At 37.2% G+C, this 21793-nt stretch overlaps 1 long non-coding RNA gene across 1 annotated transcript in view; it reads right to left on the bottom strand.

Annotated features, from left to right (window-relative positions):
• Nucleotides 1-21793, bottom strand: part of LOC148213780 (uncharacterized) — a 116969-nt gene that overhangs the window by 78820 nt on the left and 16356 nt on the right. Inside the window, exon 4 of the long non-coding RNA XR_015793897.1 lies at nucleotides 15517-15546. This is a non-coding gene — a long non-coding RNA (uncharacterized LOC148213780). The remainder of the gene's footprint in view (nucleotides 1-15516; nucleotides 15547-21793) is intronic.

The raw sequence follows: 21793 nt of genomic DNA, 5'->3' as shown, positions 1-21793 counted from the left end.
TTTATACATGGTAACTGCAGTGATATTATTGTATGCACAAAGATGGAAAGACTCAGCAATACCTACAATGGAAGAATGGTTGGTGATGACGATGGAACTCGCTGAGATGGCCAAATTGGATAAATTATAGAAAGAAGAGAGACACGTTGTAACTTTAGAGGAAGAGGTAAATTTATAATTGCACTTATAATTGCTGTAAAGAAGATCGGGAGTCACTTCTTTGTATCTTTTTTCTTTCTTTTCTATTTTTCTTTTTCTTTTTTCCCTTTCTTGCACATTTAGCTTTCTCTTTGATTTATTTCTTTTTCTTTTTTCTTACTTTATATTACTTTATATTAGTTTTTATATTCTTTTTTAAAACTTTTAATTTTTTTTTTTAAAAAGAGCTGAACAGATGTCCTGCGTAAATCGCTTAATAACTGACAACTCTCCTTTACTATATACCAGCTTTCTCCAGCTTTCTTTATATCATCTTTCCAGATATAGCTAGGGAATTCTGAAAGTTGAAGTCTAGGAAAAGTGGAGCAACTAGATTGGGAAGGGCTGGGGTGACCTACTCTGTTTATTGAGAATGATGCTGTCTTAAAAGGTTAGCATCTAATGATAGCTGTTAGCTTGCTTTTGAAGTGCAAGCCATCCAACCTTTACATGCAGGTGTCAATTTAAGGCCGTTTTGATGCAATTAAAGTTGTTCCATGATTCTAGTTTGAAGAGCCTTACTAAAGTTCATCCTTAGTGGGAGTTGGTATCTCTTTTCAAAATTGTGATATTCTGAAAAATTAACAAAGGCTAGCTGGGGCTGTGCAAAAAGAATTATCTATTTTAAAAAGAAATAACAAAGGAACTGAAAAGCAAACACAGCAGTGATATGTGAGGCAATTCAAATCAGAAGCGCAGAAGGGGCTGGGGAAGAATAAAAGTCCCAACATTCCTTAAACATAATGTCATCTTCTTTCCATCAACCTGCTTCTCCCTTAAATTAGCTGCACATTCGTATTAAGTCACTTGACTACAGGGCCTTGCTTCTGATTTGCATCTGAATACTGCTGGATTCCTGTGGCTGCTTTTTTCATTATAAGCTGACCATTTTATAGCTGCTGTATTATGGAGCAAGAAGTGAAGGACGCTGCTTTGTGAATGATTCCAGTTTACATAGTAATAGCCCATCTTTCCCTGAATGTCATATTTCCCTTTTTTTAAGCCTTAGCACAGATCCATGACTGAGAATTCATGTTTAGAAAGAAACAAAATAAATCAGATAATATTGTACTGTACATTATTGTGTACTGTATTACAAATGCAATTTGCACTTGAAATTCAGATAATATTGTACAGTACAATATTGTGTACTGTATTCCAAATCAATTTTACACTTGAAAATTACTACTTTGGGAAGTGATTGATGGCTCTCCTTGCTAAGTTAGGCCAAATCACTGACTCTTAAGGCAAGCAAAATCATGGGTTAGAAAGGTGACCGAAGCCAGATCCCAGATGGCTTATTGCAGTTAAAGATATTGCAGAAGGAGGTCTTCATGTAGGGGTTGTGACATAGCCAGGCTCTAGTGGAAGGAAAAACCCATTGCATAGAGATAGCAAAGAGCAAGGCCTAAAAACAAGGGGAACTTAAAGCAAATTTGGCATAGCTTGAGACATTCTGCTATCAGAGACAAAGGACAGAATTATGTCTACGTCATTCTATATAGTATACAAAAAATGTACTGATAACTACATTTTATTTCAATAGTAGCAGTTTTCCATCACACCTGCAGGTCTTACAAAGCAGATGCATTCCATCCCATCTCTCTGTTCCCCAATATTGCCTTCCTGCCTCTTATCTGTTACATGAAACACCAGCTTCACTTTGCCCAATGGAATCTGGGACCCAAAGGGTAGCCCGAAGGATAGCCCTAAGTCCCCAAGACTTTGGGTTTTGCAAAAATATGCAGTAGCTGAAGGAGTAGGATGCCAATAGGTCTCTGGCTTAAAGTTGTTATTCATATTGGTGACGTTTCATGAGGTTGACTGTATTTTGTACACCTGTTTTCTTCTTTTAAGAGTGAATAATATAATCTAACTAGTATTTCACTGAAATTACTGTTTGTTGATTCTTCATAACAAGCTTAAAAGCTAGCTCCTCAGGTTACTAAAAAATACATTTCTGGTCCAATCCCAGATAGGTCAATATTATTTGGAACCTGGACTACTAAATCTGGGTTGCAAACATTCAGATGACTAAAAGATGACAGCAAAGGGTTAGAGTTTTCTGTATCTCCTTGCTGCCTTCTATTGCTAGTCTTGATTTTTGCATCCCAGATCAGGTTACCCAACTGGAAGTACCCTAGATCCAAAGCATTCTCCCATAATCAGATAACTTCCAGGAGTGCTGGCAGTACAACCCCCAGAATTCCAAGTCATGGTGGAAAGAATTCTGGGAATTGTGGGCCCAACATATCTTAATAACATCAGATTGGCACAGATTGCTGTAAAGAACAGATTTGAAATAAATTTGAACTTAGTTTATATGTCAACAAGATTATTTGGAAATGTTTTTTTTCTGTTTTGTTTTGTTTTTTAAATGGGGTAATATTAAAAATGTAATTCATGGTAATATGAAATTAGGGTAGTTAATATTTAGCATTTCAGCATAAAATTTTCTTGTCCTGATTTTCTGGTACTTAAATTGTCAATATATAGATCCTCCTATCTAATATATCAATTTGTTGATCTTTACTGTCCTTCATTCTTTTCGACAAGTTACTTTCCAGAATTTAAGAAAACACTACAAACCAAAAATTAAAACAGTTTCTCTCATCTAAAAGTGCAGGGCGGAGATCAATTAATCAAGTCTGTGGCTTAATAGTATGGTGCCATCCTGTGGCGCATTATGGAAATTCGAATTACTGTGCAATACCCTACATGAAAGTCTGTCTTATTTGTACATAAACATAAATGCTGTAAATACCAAATGACAAGGAACTCTCTACTTTCTTCCAATCTCCTAAGAAGAAATTATCTCCCTTTCTAATTGGATTGATTCTATGCTAAGTTGCTAAGTGTGGAACACATTATTCTCAATCAGTATACGCAGAGAAAGGGTCAATATGAAACTCTAGCATGAAATTACTTTTTGATTTTCTTGTACATCAAAGTGCAAATTGATAATCTCATGAGACTATCAATACACATATTTATGATCAAACCTTAGTATGTGTCAGCATAAGTCTCAGTGTATACTCAGAAATTTTTATGTATACACACACACACACATGTATTAAAGTCCTTGAATTGCTGAAACTGATCACTATCTCAATTAATGTCCAAATTACATTTGATTCGCACATTTAAAAATGCAATTAACCATACAGCCTGGGGTTATGAAAATGATTGGGGTCATGGCAGATTTCCTCCCACTATAAAGAGCAGCTTCAAAGGAGTGATTTTGTCACAACAATAGCATGAGTGCAAATAATTAAATTCCCTTTCCTCACCTGCCACAATGCTATTAATGGTCATCCCTCCAGATATGCTATTTGCATTTTTAAAATGTGAAAATGAAATGCAAAAAAAAAAAAAAAACTTGATTCAGTTTGATTTAATTTTCTGAATTGACAGATCAATAGGAGGCATCCAATTCGATTTGTGGATTAGATCAATATGGTCAGTTTGGAAAGTCAATTCAGTCTGGGAATTCAATCAAATTGCATTTGAACTGAATCCAAACAGAATCTATGCACAGCATAAAGCTTGTTATATAGGGAGAATACAGTGGAACCTCGGGTTACGAATTTAATTCATTCCGTGACTCTGGTTGCACCCCGAATTGGTTGCAACCCGAAGGAAATTTCCCCGTAAGGTTCAATGTAATTACCGTTAATCCATTCTGACGTGGAGGACAGGAAGGCGGCTATTGCTTGGAGGGAGAGTCCCCCTCCCTATGACCACGTGTCAGGGGCGGAAAATGGCTGCGGACCACATGTCGGGGCGGAAAAATGGCCGTGGACCACATGTCAGGGGTGGAAAAATGGCCGTGGACCACGTGTCAGGGGTGTAAAAATGGCTGCGGACCACATGTCGGGGCAGAAAGTGCCCACAGACCACGTGTCAGGGGCAGAAAAATGGCCACGGACCATGTGTCAGGGGTGGGAAAATGGCCGCAGACCATGTGTCAGGGGCAGAAAATGGCCGCAGACCGTGTCACGGGAGGGAAAATGGCCGCGTATCCTGTTCGTAACCCGAGGTGGAGTTCGCAAACCGAGGTAAATTTTTGCATCCGGAGCTGGTCGTAACCCAAAAAGTTCATTAGCAGAGGCGTTCGTAACCCAAGGTTCCACTGTATTGGATGAGATGCCAAACTAGATTTGTGATGTTTTACCAATAATAAGAAATTCACAAACATGCAAAATTGCAGAATCTGTCTAGTGATTTAAATTATCATCACACTAGCATAATTGAAAGATGTCAAAATTCATTGCTCGAAGCCTGCAGTATTATAGTCATTTGAGGCCATTAGGTAAACTCTGTATGTTCTTGCTTTCTTTCAAATGCCCAAAAGCAGATGTTGGGTTGTGCTACTAAGTTGGTAAATCTCAGTCATATTGAAGGTATGGTTGTGTGTATGTCACGTGATGGGACAAATGTTATGCATGAGTGTGCCTGCCACTAAAATAGTCCTACTACAGAATGTCTTCTTTAGAGAACTTTAGCAGGTTTTTGTTTCAAAACCAATGGCAGTGGCTTGAAGCCAAATTAGATATTCCAGGAAGATGTTCAAATGGGAATAAAGCCAGTGTGGGATTGGATAAAATTGAAGCAATGATCATGACATGCAGGTTACTAACAAGTTAAAGGTTGTTAAGAGTCCATGATATTACATTTAATACTTGGAATCTCCAGTCTTTACTGACCTAAAGTGTTTTTAGTAAAGATAGGTATTCCCATTCTGGTGGGAATTACAGGAATTGTACTCCCACATATTTGTTCAGCACACAATTGGAAAAGGCTATATAAAGAACATTGAGACAATTGAATCAACATTCTGCATTAAATAAGGTATCTTCCAACACTGCTATGCTAATCAGTAATCTGATCATAATCTAAGAATCATGTGAGCATTAAATTAAAATATAATCTCATAAGAAATTAAAACATTTTTCCAAACCTTTATTCAGAGCCACTAAATGCCCCTTATGAGGGTAAGTAAAGTCTATCTGCATCAGTGTTTCTCAACCTTGGCAGCTTTAAAGCTGGCTAGGGAATTCTGGGAGTTGAAGTCCACAGAACTTAAAGTTGCCAAGGCTGAGAAACACTGATCTACCTAGTTACCTACCTTCCTACTTATTAGAGATACAGGTATAAATATAGGTAGGTATACATATAGATATGGATAGAGATAGTTTGAAGAAAATATAGAAGTATTAATTTTAAAATGTATGTTTTGTAATTTAGACTCAGTTTGAAGAATCTTTTCCAATAAGCAAGTCCCATTGTATTCAGAGGGACTTACTTCTAACTAAACACTCCAGCATTTTTAACTTCAACAGCATATAATGCTTGCACATTTTAGTTGATCTGACAATATACAAACAGACCCTTAGACAAGATATGCTGAGTTTTAGCAAAAACAAACAAAGAAACAGACAGTCCACTGACATGAATGGAAATCCTGATGGGATATATCTAATGAACACTTGGAAGAAAGATATTGATAGTAAACAACAACAACAACAACAACAACAACAACAACACCATAAATCATCTGATAGAAATTGCCAAATGGACTTTTGCTATCAGTAGAGTCTGTGTCTTGTCATGAACTGTCATGAAATTAATAAGTCATGACACTATTTCTCTGAATTTATAACTACAGACTACAGGACCAAAGATTAAGTTTCTGGTGCCATTGCATCAGTGAATCAGCAATTTAATTAGATCAGTGAGCTTTGGTTTCTGTCAACCTGTAGCTTGAGAAACCTCATTAAATTTATCTGTTAAATACATATTACCTACTTGAAAACCAAACTAGCACAATGCTACCCTAAAAAGACCAGGTGTCTCTATCAAGATACAGCAGGAAGGTGAGACAAAATCATGGGGAAAGGATACTTCAATAGCAATCTGTCTGTATGTACCTGGTGGTGCTTCAAAGGTCTCACAAATTGTTCAGCATCTGCTGAACAAGATAAAGCAATGTGAAAGAACTGAAATTATGTTTGGGTCTGTGTTGAATATAACATGGAGCTTTCTTTCTTTTCAAAAAGAATTGATAGCAATTCTTTTATAGGTTACCCTCCAGCTGGAAGTGAAAGACTGAAGCTTGCAGGATGAATTCAAAGGATTAAAAACAAATAACCAGGAACACATATTTTTTTAAGCTGACAGTTAAGAAGAGACACTTTGTCACCTTTTACTTCTGCCTGGGTGGAATAAGGAAAAAAACAACTACTGATTATAAGTTTGTTCAGCACAGATGCTTTCTACCCAAGCCATAGGCACTCCAAATCCTCATTTGTGTCCCTTCTGACCATGATTTCTGCAAACGTTATCCTGTAATGTGCAAGAATAATTTCCTACAATTTGATGTGGTAAACTCGGGAAAACTGTAGAGTATGTTCTAAAATAGCCATATCAGTTAAAAACGAAGAATCCCCAAATACTCCCCCAAACCTAGTTCCATACATAGTGTGTTGTGATCCCCTTCTTTTTGTGGCCCTCATCCCTCCATGCTAAAGTATAAAGATTATAAAATCACATGAAAGCATCTATTTCATTCCAACTTATAATGCTATATTTCATCAAGAGCTTAACATGGGAAAATTAGGATGTGCACAAGCGTAGTATAAAGTATGTGTGATAGAATGGTGTAGCTAAGCACTGTCTGCCATGTGATCTCCAAGGGATATAAAATGTACATTGAGGTGAAAAGCTCAGACTGGGAAAATTGCAATGAGTGAAACAGATAAGCACATTCACACATAGAGAATTCTCAGAAATGGAATGCTATTCTTGGAGTTCTAGAGATGGAGAAGAAAAAGATGGCTAGTGAACCAAGATGCATTTAGCCAGCTTTTGCTGAAGATCTGCTGGTTCTAGAATAAGAAGAAGGCCAATGAAGTGTCATCAAAAGAAGGCCAGTAAAAATCATCAAAGATGGGGGAGGACCAGAGTTTGAGGGATCATGCCTAACTGGCCATAGAGGAAGAAAAGGATCCAAAGAAAAACCAAAAAAGAAGATCAATGTTCTGCTAGTCGCAATAGGTTGCCAACCAACAGTAAATAAAGCCCTTGATAAATAAATCTTTATGTATCTGCCACTACTGTGCACGTGCACACCTAGGCTTAATGCATAGATTAAACCAAAACAAATGATCGTAGAGGCTCAAACATTGTATATGACATTATTATATGTTTTTGTTCATTGGGACAATTTTTTTGATCCCTTCTTTTTTGGGTTATAATTGCCCAGAATCTCTGAACTGAATTAAACATAATTTTAATTAACAACAAATAATTAAAAAAAAAAAACCTCTTTAACATCACTCTTCATTTGACTCTTAATGTAGAACTGTGCAATAATCCCATCACAACTACACAAATCTGTCTTAAAACATTTTGTGTAGGACTGTGCCTCAAAAGTCCTCTATTTAGTCAAAAGAAAAGAAAAGAAAAGAAAAGAAAAGAAAAGAAAAGAAAAGAAAAGAAAAGAAAAGAAAAAAGAAAACAGAACAACACCTCTTGAGCTTAAGAGCCAGACAAAATGGGCCCCCCGCCAGACTGAGTCTGCACAGATCATATGTTCAGGTCCGGTACACTAGCAGTGTACAGCCCCTAGGTAAAATGAAGAGCAGATGCAATGAAGGTGAAATGTTAGGCTTGGGCAGGATCCAGTTACCTCTCATGTGCACATGTGTATAAGTTTGCTCCAAGCTTCATCAGTGATGCAGGTACTGGGAGTTGACAAAAGACTGTACCCATCACATTGGCCTGATACCCAATAAATATGGCAGTTCAAAGTTCTAGCAACTAGAAATTCTGATTCTCTCTCTTTCCATCTCCCATTATAAGCCTGTAACTGTTTTTAGCATAGAAACTTTCCTCAGATTAAATGGTGTCTCCTTTGTCTAACTGTAGATTATTTTGACATGACATTTGCTGATCTAATTAAGCAAAGTGTTTTTCAACCACACAGTCATCTTCTCCTTGATCTACCTATTATTTGTCTTAACATCTGTGCTATCATTGCTAGATGGTTGTTTTCTGAATAGAGAACTAAAGTATGCCTCATTGTTGTGATGAATCTGGCTTTCCTTTACATTCATGCTGATTGCATTTACTCTGGGTAGAAATAGAGTGTTTGTTTAATTCTTTTCGGGCATGATTTTATTACCAAGGAGCTCTTTCCAATCTTGTCATTAAAACCAAACTATCTGATAATTTTCATTGTAGCTGGGGAGGTTTAGAAAGTGCTTGCATTTGTTTAGCTTCTGTTCCAAAATATCCTGAATGAATGGCAGCCTGCCACTGCTTACAGACGTTTTAGGCTCTGCTATTCACTCCTCATTTTCAGCTGCCTACACTTACGCCTACTCACACATTAATTCTGTGATTCATCTCTCTGATCCTCAGTTTGCATTCACTTCTTCATTGTTATGGAAGTAGAGAAGCTGACATCATGACCTTAGAAAGGAGAAAAATAAAGTGAATCTGTAATCCCTGACTGTAAATTCTGAATTATTGGGTATTGGTAGCAATCAAAAAGCAGTAGTACTTGGCAAACAAAACTGAGCAAGGTTTCATATCTTCTTTATTAATATATAACTGAGACTGAGTTTGGAATGTCCCCTTATATCATAGCCTCATTCCCTAGTGGAAAGGTAAGGAGCTGCTGAGCTAGAAATACTATCTGGATTTGTATGATGAGGGCTTAATGTCCAATAAAAGAGACTTCTCTTTCTTTTTAACACTGTTTTTTTTTCTCCTGCTGTGACAAATAGAAGCAATCTATTTTACTAGACCAAATTTCTGGGCCCTTCAAGGATGAGATTGCATCACCCAGGGTACTGTGGGAAAAAATGGCGGCCTACATCCCCCCTGCCCCCCCCCCCCCCCAGTGTATGTTGTCCACATAATTTCTTTCATATTGGAAAATCCACTGTTGAATTTTCTAGGGGTGTCCACTTTTCCTGTGAAGCTGGTACCGTGCATTCATGGAAATGATTAGAGATAAATTTGCTTTCTTTTCTTTCCCCCTTTTTCTCTTGAATCTAAAGGCAAGCCAGCAGTGCTGTTGCTACTGCTTTCCTATTGCCTGGCTGCACAAACTGACACATTAAAGGCCCCTGGGACACAAAGGTACATGATGACTTCCTGGAGGAAGCTACAATTTGCACGTTGTGACAAAAGGGCAATAGTGGAAATTGAGTCACTAGCTTTTCTTATACCCAGGTAAGGAAAATTGTAGCACCTGAACTTGCTTCTGCCAAGGCTGTCTTTTCTTTTCATGTGATATTTTTACTTCTAGATAAGCTTCTGCACTGATTTCTAACTTTCAAGGCCAATTTTGTTCCAGTTATACAGAAGCTCTTTCAGCAGAAAGAAGTGCTAAGAAGAGGAGAAAAGAGGACAGTGATAATGGGACAGACAATGCAGCAAGTTATAGGGCAGAAAAAGAAGAAAGAAAGAAAGGCTGGGGGGGGGGGATGGAACAGAATGGAATGAAGTATCCCAGGAAAATGTCATGATATGTTGAAGGTTGCCCAACTGAAACACTGAACAAAAAACTCTGAACCTATTCAGAGTTCTGGAGGTAGGAACTGAGCAAAACAGAAGCACATCTAAAAAGGATCTGTATGTTTTAGTAGACTACAAGTTGAATGTCAGCCAACAGTGTGATTCAGCTGCTAAAAAGGCAAATGCTATTTTGAGATGTATTAACAGGAACATAGTGTCCACATCACAGGAACTAGCTGTTCCAGCGTACTCTGCTTAGGGCTGATCCACACTTCCTGCTTGCCGCAGCATAATGACTGGCCACTTACCATTCTGGGAGGGTAGGATTGGATGATGTTGTCTTCAGTCCATCTCTTGGCTTCTGGGAAAGCAACTATCTGAGTTTTCTTGCTTCACATAATGATTTTCCCCTCCATGGGTGCAAGCAGGGCAACCTGGTCTGCCTGCTGCATTTCAGCTCAATTCCAGTTGGGTGGTATGTCCCTGCTGGCCACATCCCACCAGTCCCTACCCTCTGCCTTTAATGACCATTTTATACTGGGTTGCTGCGCTCCCTGACATGAAAGGTTAGACCTTTGCCTGGCTGGTTGATTGATTCAGTATTGGTGAAATGCTGGCCATTTCTTTTTCTTTCGTCTTTGTAACAGGTACAGCCAAAGGTCTTTTTCTTGGTGTTTTCCCCCCCTTTTAACTGAGTGAAAGTGAATTCTACCAAGTTTCTCCTTCTAGCCCAAGTGACAGGAAGTGCTGTAAAACTTGTTGCTTTCACCAGTCCTCAGAAGATGTGCCCATACAAGGGAAAGTAGATGGTACTTGTTTTCCTAGCATGGGTTGCAGGAAATAATAAGTAGGAGGAATCCACCTGTCAGGGGCTGCATTGATGGTGGTCCAGACAAATCACCTGGCAATCACTGTGGCTAAAGTAGAAGAAGGGGCTGAAATCTGAAAAAAAGGATTACTTACGTCCATTTCATTTCCAGCCAGTTTACTTATGGGAGACAAGCAGCTGAAGGCTGCAGTACTGGTCAGGCCCCACTTGGGACAATATGCCCAGCTCTGGGCAATGTCTAAAAAGGACATTGATAAACTGGAGCAAGTTCAGAGATGAGCTACCAAAATGATGAAGGAACTAGAGACCAAGTCTTCTTAGGTGTGCTTAGCCTGCAGAAAAGAAGACTGGAAGGATGGAAGGAAAGCTAGGATAGTAGAACTTAGATCTCTGTTGCCCTGGAGGGCAAAACTAAAACAGTGGGTTGAAACTATATACAAGTAGATTGTTAATTTGCCTGATGTTACTGAAGGCCTTCAAATAGAGGCTGGGTAAGCATCTATCCAAAATTCTTGAGCAGATCCTTGTCTGAGCAAGAGTTGAATTAGATGTCCTCTGAGATCCCTTCTAACCATATGACTCTATGAATTCCATACCTCAATATTTCACTGCATGTTCTCAGGTTCTTCTTAGGTGTCACTCATATTGAAATCGCAATATAGTCTATACGGCTTTGTATTTTTTTTTTTTTTTTATCAATGCTGAGCAAAGAGCTTCTCAGTTCTGCATCCCTTAAATGCACTAGCATTTCAGAAATCCAGTGACAATATAATGCACTGAACAATTGGCATAATTTAGAAGATGCAGCTGGGTAGCATTGTGGCACATCCCATAAGATTGAGAGAATTTTCCATCAATAGAAGAAACAGGATTAAATCTGACAGTGTCTCAAAAAACACAAATAAACAAACCAGACACTCTTCATTTTTTCTGAGAATGATGACCTAGAGCCTTTTCAGCAGGATTAAATTTCTTCAAACTTTACCCTCAGAAACCTTTTCATTTGTCCAATATTGTTTTGCCATGCAGACCCTTTTATTTTTTCAGTGTAATATATTTGTTTTTAAATGTTCATAACTGTGCTCAGGCTATCAGAGTGGTTCTGTCTGTAATAAATATAAATAGAATATTTACATAGAAATCAAAACAGATTTGGCATTAATGCAGACAAAAAACTCCAGCTTTCTTAGGTGGGTGAGATATAGTTTTATAATAGGGACCATGAAGTCCACCTCCTTGTTTTTCCTGACAAGTAGCTATCCAGCTTCTCTCTGAATCTTCCATGAAGGGGAATTTACCACTTATCTGGTTATTTATTTATTAAACATATTTCTATTTCACTACAATTCAGTGATTTCGCTGTTGTATTTGCCTACTATTAGGACTTTCCCCCCGAAAACCTGCCTTTATGTAATTCCACAGGTAATACTTCTAGGCCTCCTTCTGCATGAAATCTTCTCAGGTAGTTGAAGAGCATTACCATAGTCTCTTTTAGTCTGTGGCTCCCAGTTCCTTGAATTTCCCATTATAAAGCCTTTGCTTCTTGTCTCCTGATCTTCCTGTTGCCACTCTCTGAACCTGTTCTTGTTTGAAACCTTCTTCAAATGTGGTTCTCAGAACAGGACACAATACTTGAGGTGTGGCCAATGCAGAAAAAAATCATTTCCTGCAGTTTAGAAACTACATATTGGGACTGTTGTCTTCACTTTTTAAGAGTTCTAGGACTATATTCCACTACCATATGCTAAGTTACCATAAAGTTCCTTTCTACTTACCCCCACCAAAAACTGCATTATAGTAAAGTATTAAAAAGGGCAAGTGTAAATGCCCTCCTATTATTAGCAATATTTAAGTTCTGGAGATAGTTTGGAGATTAGGTGTGATACGATAAGAATCCTAAATAGAGAGGTAAATATGCTTTATTTGCTGCTATAAGATAATTCTTGAAATCCACATCCTGAATACATTAAATAATATAGCGTTGAGATGTTCTATAGCCATTAGAGAAAAGTCTACAGCATGCAGCTTAAAATCCAATGTTTATATCCATAAGCTAATACGTGAGCATTAGCACACCATGAAAAGTCCAGTGTGGAATACGTAAATGCTATGCACAATTACAGCTTTAATTCTAAGCCTTAACATCCACAGAGTCAAGGCCTATCTTTAATTTTGAAATAGCAACAGGTACACTATTGAGAACACTCAAAGTGGACTTGTAGGTGACTGAATTTTTCACCACATGAATTAAAATTCACAATCCAAAAGCAAATAGAATTGAGCAAGAGCTTTGACCATAAAATGCACATTACAAATGGAATCCCTTTGAAAAAAAGAGGTTTTAGATAGGTTTCATAACATTAGGTGCTGAATCACATGAGAAGTGGTACAAAATTCCTACATATTTTACTCAAGTTTGCCCTACTAGTTATTTATTTATTTCATTTGATTTATACAGTTGTCCATCTCTGTAAAAACAAAATTATTTGTGTTCCTTCTTTACTTTAGAAAAAAACTTGAAACAGAAGTTTTATTATAATTGATAGAAGGGCCTCAACCTTGCAACAGCTAAACAATCCCCTAAATAAATATTTCAGGACCACTGATTATCGATTCCCTAGTGCACAACAAGACTGTATTTGTTTTTACTAGTGGTTACAGGCTTATAAAACACTGCATATCAGTAAAAATGAAAATGATGGAAGGAAAGAAAACATACATGTTTCAAAGAAATATTTTACTTTTTGGTAAAACGTTTCCCCTCCCTCAGCTCACAAACCTAATGTTCTAGAATATTGTAATGGCAAGTGTTTGAATGTAATTTTACAAACTTAAGCATATTTGTGGAAAAAAATGTTCATTTAAAGGCATACTTTTTTCAGTACATGTGAAAATGTCTTTTCTATTTCAAATAGTAATTTGAATAAGCAACAGCAGATTTCCAGTATATGTAGACTGGACATTTTAGGGAATCGATTGTCACAATAAACCTGTTATGTAATGGTTTGTGTTTGAAATTACCAGACCTTGGGTGTGATATATTTTTTGTGGCAAGCTTTACTGCTGATTTCATAAGTATTACATGATATTGTAAATTTTGGTCTTGCTAATATCAATGACATGCCAATTATTTTGAATGACTCCCACTGTTTCACTGCCCTTACTACCACATCAGTGAGAATAACTCTTTCTTTCTTTTTTTTTAACCAGCTGCTTGGTAGAATTATTTGCCTTAGGAATATAATATATTGCATCATTTTCCATAGTAAGTTTATTTTCAGATGTAATTTTCCCCTTGTACTGATTTAGTTAGTATTGGTGGGAAATTCCATTTTTATTTAAGTTTTTCAAAGTTGCATTTACTACTTATGAAGTTAATGTTGCTCTGAGTGATTTAGCTAATATACAGCTGAGCTGGTGCTCTTTTCTAGCCTTATGACCAAATTCTAATTTAAGAAAAATCAGGGGAAGGGAATTCCAGCAGCGAGTGTGGCCAACTAATGTAAACAGTTAGTCTAGAAAAGGCAAACAGCCAAAAAGGCATCAAATTCAACCAAAAAACCAAAGTTGTCCACATCGTTTGCTTAGCCCAACAAAGTTCTACCAGCACACCTGATTGCATAGATCTTAGCAGCTTGTAGAAGGAGGAGGAGAAGGAAGGTTTTGTCATTATCATCATGCAATCTGGTGAAATTTTCTAAGCTGCTCTTGGACTTCTAACCAAACTTATCAAAATATAGTATAGTATGATTAAGTGAGACCTCAGAGACATGAGCATTGCATGGGTGCCAATAATATACAAGCCAGTGTTTCTCAACATTTTAGCAACCATGGACCACTAAATAAATATAAATTGCCAGGTGCCTGAATTGCGATCACATGACCGGGCAGATGCTGTGATGGCCAGAACACTTCGAGGACCAATTGTAAGTACCACTCGTTCAGTACTGTTGTGACTTTGAATGGTCACTGAACAAGTGTTCGTAACCCGAGGTCATGATTATAACGAGGTCATTTAATAATAACATAGATCACATTTATAGTAACATTTGTGTCTGGCTTTCCTTCATTTTTAAAGGCCTTTTAAAATTAAATTTTGTATCAAAATTTTTAATCCAAAATTAAAAATTTATTTACCACTTGAATTATGTTATTTTATTGATTGATTATGCGCCATCAAGTCAGTGTCAGCTCTTAATGATAATATAGATAGGTCTTCTCCAGGATGTCAGTAAAAATATACACACATACAGACTCCTAAGGATAAGATGTCTACTCAAAGCTTTTAGATCCTTTTGAATCAATGAACACTGCGATTTCAAATATCCAAAATCTATACTTTTAAGAATCAAAGTACAGTACACCTTGATTCTTAATCACACCTCCAGAGGGCAGCAGAATTTAAGCAACCTACATTGCACAGGTGGCAGAGATAATAAAAGTTAAATCTTTTTCTTCTCAATAACTCAGAGTATAATATTAGAACAGGACAGGCAAAGTCCCATTGTTTGAGATGAAGGACAAGATATAGACTTCCTCCATTCTATACTGAAAAACGAATGGGAAGGACAAGAAACTTTATTGTCTTCTGGTACATCTAAGGGCCTGGGGTTTTTTTGAACAGCAAAGGTTCTGGTTCTGCATATCAACTTTAAAATAGTCCGCCCCCCCCCCCACCCCCCATACCACGCAAATGTTTAGCACACAAATGTTCTATAGGGAAAAAAAATCTTCAGGGTTACTTCAGGAAAAAATGCATTCCTGAGATCTATTCATAGTTATCATCTTACACTCTTCCTTTTGGCTGGAGTAATGGCAAGAGAAATGAGTGTGGTAATAAAAGATTAGGAGCTTTCTTTAAGATGAATCAGATTACAGTTGCTGGATAATGGTAGACTTGTTATTTAGAGCAATCAGATAAGAGGAAACTGTAGTCATTACTGTCTTGCCAGTAAGTTTACCTGTTAATGTGAGTTCCTTGGGGCTGAATTCTAAAAAAGAAAAAAAAAAAGATTAAGGACAACAAATACATTGAATGTCTTCTAGAGAGTAGGTCATTGTGATTCAACATTGGTATACATACTGTATATATCTTGATATTAAACAGCTTACACCATAGTTTTAAAGCAGTGTTGTATAATTGTGGTTTTGATTGTGACAGACTGAAAATATTTCATTAGCAACCTTCATCCCACTTGGATTTTTGGATGATTTAATAACAAAACATAAGTCATATATTTATACAATAGAATAGTAACACAGCATTAATAACAGTAATGAAAGACAGCCCCCCCCCCTGAAAAAAACCCCACCTAACAGGGCAGACCAAGACACTAATATCAAGTAAAGTGTTCAGACAAATAACCTGGCACCAGAAACAGTGCTGTGTAGGAGCCAAGCATGTTCAATTTTTTTTAAAGGAAAAAACAAACCCCCTCTTTTGGTTGTTGTTCAGGTAGGCTTTTGTGAAGTACACTAGTACTTGCAATACAGCTTTATCACACTATGTGCAGTAGAAAAGCAGAAGCAATATTTAAAAATTTGCATGCAAATGTCTTTCCTGCAAATTGAACATTTGAACTGATTAAAATTTGGTTCCAGGAAAGAGGAATACAAAAAAGAACATCATGTGCTGCAAGATAAATTTTATTTAAATAACAAAGTCATATCTTACACTGCAGAGGATCTTTGACTTAAATCAGCAAAGATTATGTAAGATAAGAATAGGTTAAGAAAATATTATCTTTTATAGCATGATGTACTCGTTGCCACAGTCTACTTACAAATCAGATGAAGTCCAATATCCAAAAACATGAGCTCTCTGTGTTTGTGTGTGTTTGTGTGTGTGTGTGTGCTCTTTGTACTGCAAATGTATGCAACTAAGGTAGGAGATGCACTTAATCAGATAAAATGCATTTGATTGCAAAAGTATCTTAATATGATTAGAGAATTATCTACACCTTGATATTTTCAGTTTATGAAATAGTTGTTGCAATATCTGTAATACTACACAAAAAGAGAATTGCTGTGAGCTGAATCTCAAATCGAAACTTCCAAAGGTTGTCTTTGAGACTGCACGTTTTGATGCAAAATTGTATTATCCAGGATAAGCCATGAGATATGTGATTTCAGCTAAGTCAGTATGAATGATTGATGAGAAAGATGGAATGAATTGATTCATCTACAGCAGCAGATCTTATATTTGGAATATATGCTACATTTGTTCTCTTTTTGTTATTTACTAGTTTGAAATTCCAAACTACCATTACTGAATGGTAGATGTTTGAGTTTGAGTTAGGTACCTATAATCATCTTTCCCCCAAGCCTTCTGTACCCTAACTACTGCTTTACATGAATTTATGCAATGCCAAAATCTTTTTCTGATATATTTGTATACTGCTTTCTAGGCAGTCATAACTCAAAGCAGTTTACCATAAAAATAAAAATGGTTGAAATACAATAAAAAAATACAATAAATGAAAACAATGTAAAACATATTCCATAAAAAGCAAAGGGGATAGGAAGAAAAAATGAAAACAGAACCATTCATCCATATAGCATTTAGAAGGTAAAGTAATCAGTTTTCAAAATTTCAATTTCTAAAAAGACATGCACAGGATTCCACACCAAGTGCAGCTGATTTACTCTTAAAACTGTGTACTTCAATTTGATTGAATGATGGACTGATTAAGTTCCTGAAGAATCTGATCTGATACCTATTCATAAATTGCAGCAACTAAATACAGACTCATGGCTCGAACAACATTTCTCCTCTGCTTACCATTTAATGTCATTAAGTGCTTCTAAGAGCTGAAAAATGTACCCAGTTTTTGACTAAGTTACTCAAAAAATGGTATTGCCTGGAAGTGGAGAAGGACATTTTTCTTCTGACCAGCATTCTTGCTCTTATTCTTTCTTCTAAATTACCTTCATTTATTTGTTTGTTTGCAGGTATGTTTATTTGTTTATTTTTCATTGGAAGCAGTTTGCCACCTACAAAATTTTGTTCTACAGCTCAGTTGCTACAGGAAAGTGCAGGGAACTGGCAAAACTATAGGCATTTTCTTCATGCTGGAAATAACTAATCATTTTCCTATTCATGGCTGGTGTGGGTCTTCCGGGCTGTGTGGCCATGTTCTTGAAGTTTTGTTTCCTAACATTTCGCCAGCACCTGTGACTGGCATCTTCAGAGTGCAGGAGCACAGACTGGAGCAGTTCTCTCTCACCCTGGGCACAGAGAGAACTGCTCCTGTCTGTGCTCCTGCACTCTGAAGATGCCAGTCACAGGTGCTGGCGAAACGTTAGGAAACAAAACTTCAAGAACACGGCCACACAGCCCGGAAGACCCACACTAGCCATCGTATGCCGGCCGTGAAAGCCTTCGACAATACATTTTCCTATTCACTTTCGGGAAATATGGAAGGAAGGAAGGAAGGAAGGAAGGAAGGAAGGAAGGAAGGAAGGAAGGAAGGAAGGAAGGAAGGAAGGAAGGAAGGAAGAAGTCCTACCTAGACAATTTGTTTAGTTGAGTTTTTAGGTTAGCTTATGAGTTTCCAGGAATGAAATATTTGAAATCTAGCAGAAACATTTTCTTCCTTCAAATGTAAGCTTACATTGCACTTCTGGGAATGAATAATATTCAGGAACTATTTTTATTTATGTTGTCCACCCACTTTAGTCATGTTTGTAACTTGGACTGGGTACAGATATGATCATTTCAGTGTGGCATGAATCTGCCATAATGGCCTGCAACAGATTTTTTTATAAAACTTGTTATGTTTTGTGTCCAAACAATTTATGTAAAATTCCAGCATATTTTCAGTTCTGCCTGGAACTTACTGATTCATTCTTCCAGAAGGGGAAGAGAAAAAAGAAAAAAAAGGAAGGTTGGGCAGTTACTACTTGTGACATTACTTAAGCCAACAAAAGTGCCATGCTTCCATTTTTATAATTTAAACTTCCTTGTTTTAGTTTTAGTTTTGTTTGGTAAGACAAATAACTCATACATGTCTACTTAAAATGATACTGTGACATAAACTCATTTTACACAATTCCATGACAGTTCAAGACCATTCTTTCATTAAAAAAAAAAAAAAACTTGTTTAAGTAAACAGGGTGTTGCATATATCTTCTTTAGCATTAGAATGAACATCTCTTGGTTATATTAAAATATAGGAGCCAAGAGTTCTTTAAACATTTATAAGCAAGGGTACTCATTTCCTATTTCCTCTGTCCCAGTTATTCAGCCAGCAAACCAAACCTAGGTGGAGGCAGGCACTGTTAAAATTAATCTAAAACACAGTTTCAATTTACATCTTTTAAAATTATTTAGTAAACTGTTTTATATTGGTAAAGTACACTATTCAATGCATCCAATATTCCAGGCCTAATCCAAGAATTTGATCCTTCAACATTTGAGCCTTTTATGAACTAAATAAAGACAAAGGGAGACATGCCCTAGTCATAGGCATCTATGGGTTGCCATGAAGATGCCAAAAGGATGAACTGTGTGTTGTGATGTCAACTCAAGCTCTGCTCTTTCATACTTACATGTCACTTTTGCATGCAAGGATGTAAGAGTAGAGTTTTGCATTGTGCTGTGTGTTTTAGCACTCCCCACCCCCTCCTGTGGACAGGATAAAATAATCATTATTAATTTAAATCCCATTTAAAGCAGAGATAGGCAATAGCTTTTTGGCTAAGGGGCCATCTATTTTCTTTTTTCTTAGAGGGCTGCAGAGGACTTACTGGCAGCATGGTGATGTTACTGAGAAGTTGGGACAGAATTTTCTGACATTTAAAATGTGAAGGAAATGGGGAAGTTGTGGTGGTAGGTTAAAAGGAAATGGATGGCTTAACCCTGTGGACATAAGTATCAATAGCTAACCATGACAATACCAGAATTATAAAATGAACATTATGACATTGCACTGCTTTTCTGTATTTGTGCTATGATGTTGCACACAGGTTGGAGGCAGAGTTTTGCATCTTTTGCACCTTCCCCACCCCCATGTGGATTTTCATGCCCGTGGATGCTTTATTTTTTATACTCCTTTTTTTAAAAAATGACCCAAAGTCACTCACCTGCATTTTTGTCCTTTGCACTGAAACTGAGTGGCACAGTTTGGGGGGTAGAGAAGGGCATAGAGGAGACTATGGGTCATTCCCCTGCATGATTAAAGCATCTTTGTATAAATCCAATATGTTTATTATTTTCAACTGTTTTGGTCTTCCTAAATAGACTGTCTCAGTCAAGTTTTATGATACTGTGGCTCATGCTTTGCATAAGAAAGACTTGAAAAGAAAGTCCTGAGCTTTCCAAGGTAGGGCTCAGGAAGATTCATTTTTGAACTCCTAAACCCAACAGTTCGAAAACTCACGTGAGTAGATAAATGGGTATTCTCACTCCGGTGGGAGGAAAAATGCTGGCAGCGCCTTGCAAAAAGGAGTCGGGAGCAGTTGCCGGTAAGCGCGAAAAACCGCACGCGCCCGAAAAGGGCGTGAAGCAACGGAAACCCCGCCTCCTGCGCTCGCCAGCTGGGCTCTGCCCTAGGAAGGAGGCTCTGGCAAACCACTTCTGAAACAATTGCCTTGAAAACTGCAAGGACTCATCCAAGCAGTCACTGCAGAGTCAGTAATGACTGAGCGCAGATTAAAAAAAAAAAAAAAAAGAGTTAATACTGGGCTAGAAGATTCCTCAACTTTTCCTTGAGCTCATGGGCCTGTAAGGAACTTTAAGAGGATGTCATGAGTTCTTCCACCAGATAAAAATGCATGTGGGGAAAGGGTCTGTTGATATACTGCAGGTATATTGGTGCAGGTGAGCAACATATTAGGGATGTCAGATGAAACAAGACCTAATTCAGAATAAAGTAGCTATGTATACCCCATTTCTTCATATATGAAATCATTTTATATATTACTTCTTGCCATTTGAATGCTACTTCAAACAATCTTCATATGCTTCTGCAAAACCATTTAGCACATTTCATTACATGAAGCAATTATGGTGGTAGTTTATGATAACGTGGATGTTTGCCAGGTTCATGAAAATATCACATGGAGGCAGTTTTAAGAGACACCCATATAATAGTCATTAGGCTAGTTTTTATTTTGTTGAAAATGAACTCTTTGTTCTAACTTGACTGATCATTAAATGACTTGCTGAATGGGATCTGGCCAAGATTGGGAATTTCCTTTTCCACAGTTTGTGGAAAGATACCAACTGCAGCAGAGCATTATGCCCAGAACATGTGAGACATAACAAATTAGCCAAGCAATACAGAAGCACTTAAAAGGAAATTTAAAAAAAATCTATTTATTCTTGTTTATAGTCCTATGAATCAAATCTGGAATCCAAACATTGCAGGCATCTTTCCATGAAATGTATCTCTGTACAGGGAAGTCACAGAAGGAGGTTTAGTGACTAAAGATAGGATTTCTCCTTTTCCCCTTCCCCATTCTAACTGATCACCAATCACTGAAAATATTTGAGCAGTTGGGATGTCCATTATGTTATAGTGTCTCTCTTCTTTCCATCTTGATGAACTTTTCCTACTCAGGTGATCAAGAGTTACTTAACTTTGCTCTCCTTCTCATTAAAAATCAAGAAGGCCAATTCACCCATCCTTTTTCTCAATACTAACTTTTCATACGACACTCAAAATGTTGCCTCTTCTGGAAGCCACTGGACCTGTTCCAAATTCAGTGGGGATATTCTCTGATGTGAAGCAGTTGGGGGGGGGGGAGGCTTCGTTCTTTTTTTTTTAAGCTTGTCAATGGTTTTCATAACATCTTTATCTTCTTTATTTTGTTTCTTGGTTAACTTTTTGGCAACCAGTTCTTTTGGAACTCAGTAGTGAATCTGTATTCACTACTATAGGCAATGGAAGAGTTGGGTGTGATGGCCTTTTGCCACATGCCCACAAAAATTGGAGGTTATCCCAAGTAAAAATGAATGCAAACATAATAACCATATATTATACCATTAACCACTATGAATGATTTTTGTATTGGGAAAAATAAAATGAAATTGTAATGAGAATGTAATCAGTCTACAAGCTTTTAAATAAGGTATTCAAACTGCCTAAGATAGCCAGTTAATAAAACATTTTTAGCTTAAACCTGTGGAACCATGCTGGATGGAAATTTTGGGAATTATATTCCAACATATATAAAAAGCAGCCAGTCACCAAAGATTGACAAAGACTGGTCTCAGGAGTAGCAGGTAACAATGAC

Source organism: Python bivittatus, unplaced genomic scaffold, assembly GCF_059951505.1.
Source record: "Python bivittatus isolate LINGU-HERP-01145 unplaced genomic scaffold, Pbiv_v1 ctg000850_np1212, whole genome shotgun sequence".
Classification (NCBI taxonomy): domain Eukaryota; kingdom Metazoa; phylum Chordata; class Lepidosauria; order Squamata; family Pythonidae; genus Python; species Python bivittatus.
This window is presented reverse-complemented; position numbering and strand designations above follow the sequence as displayed.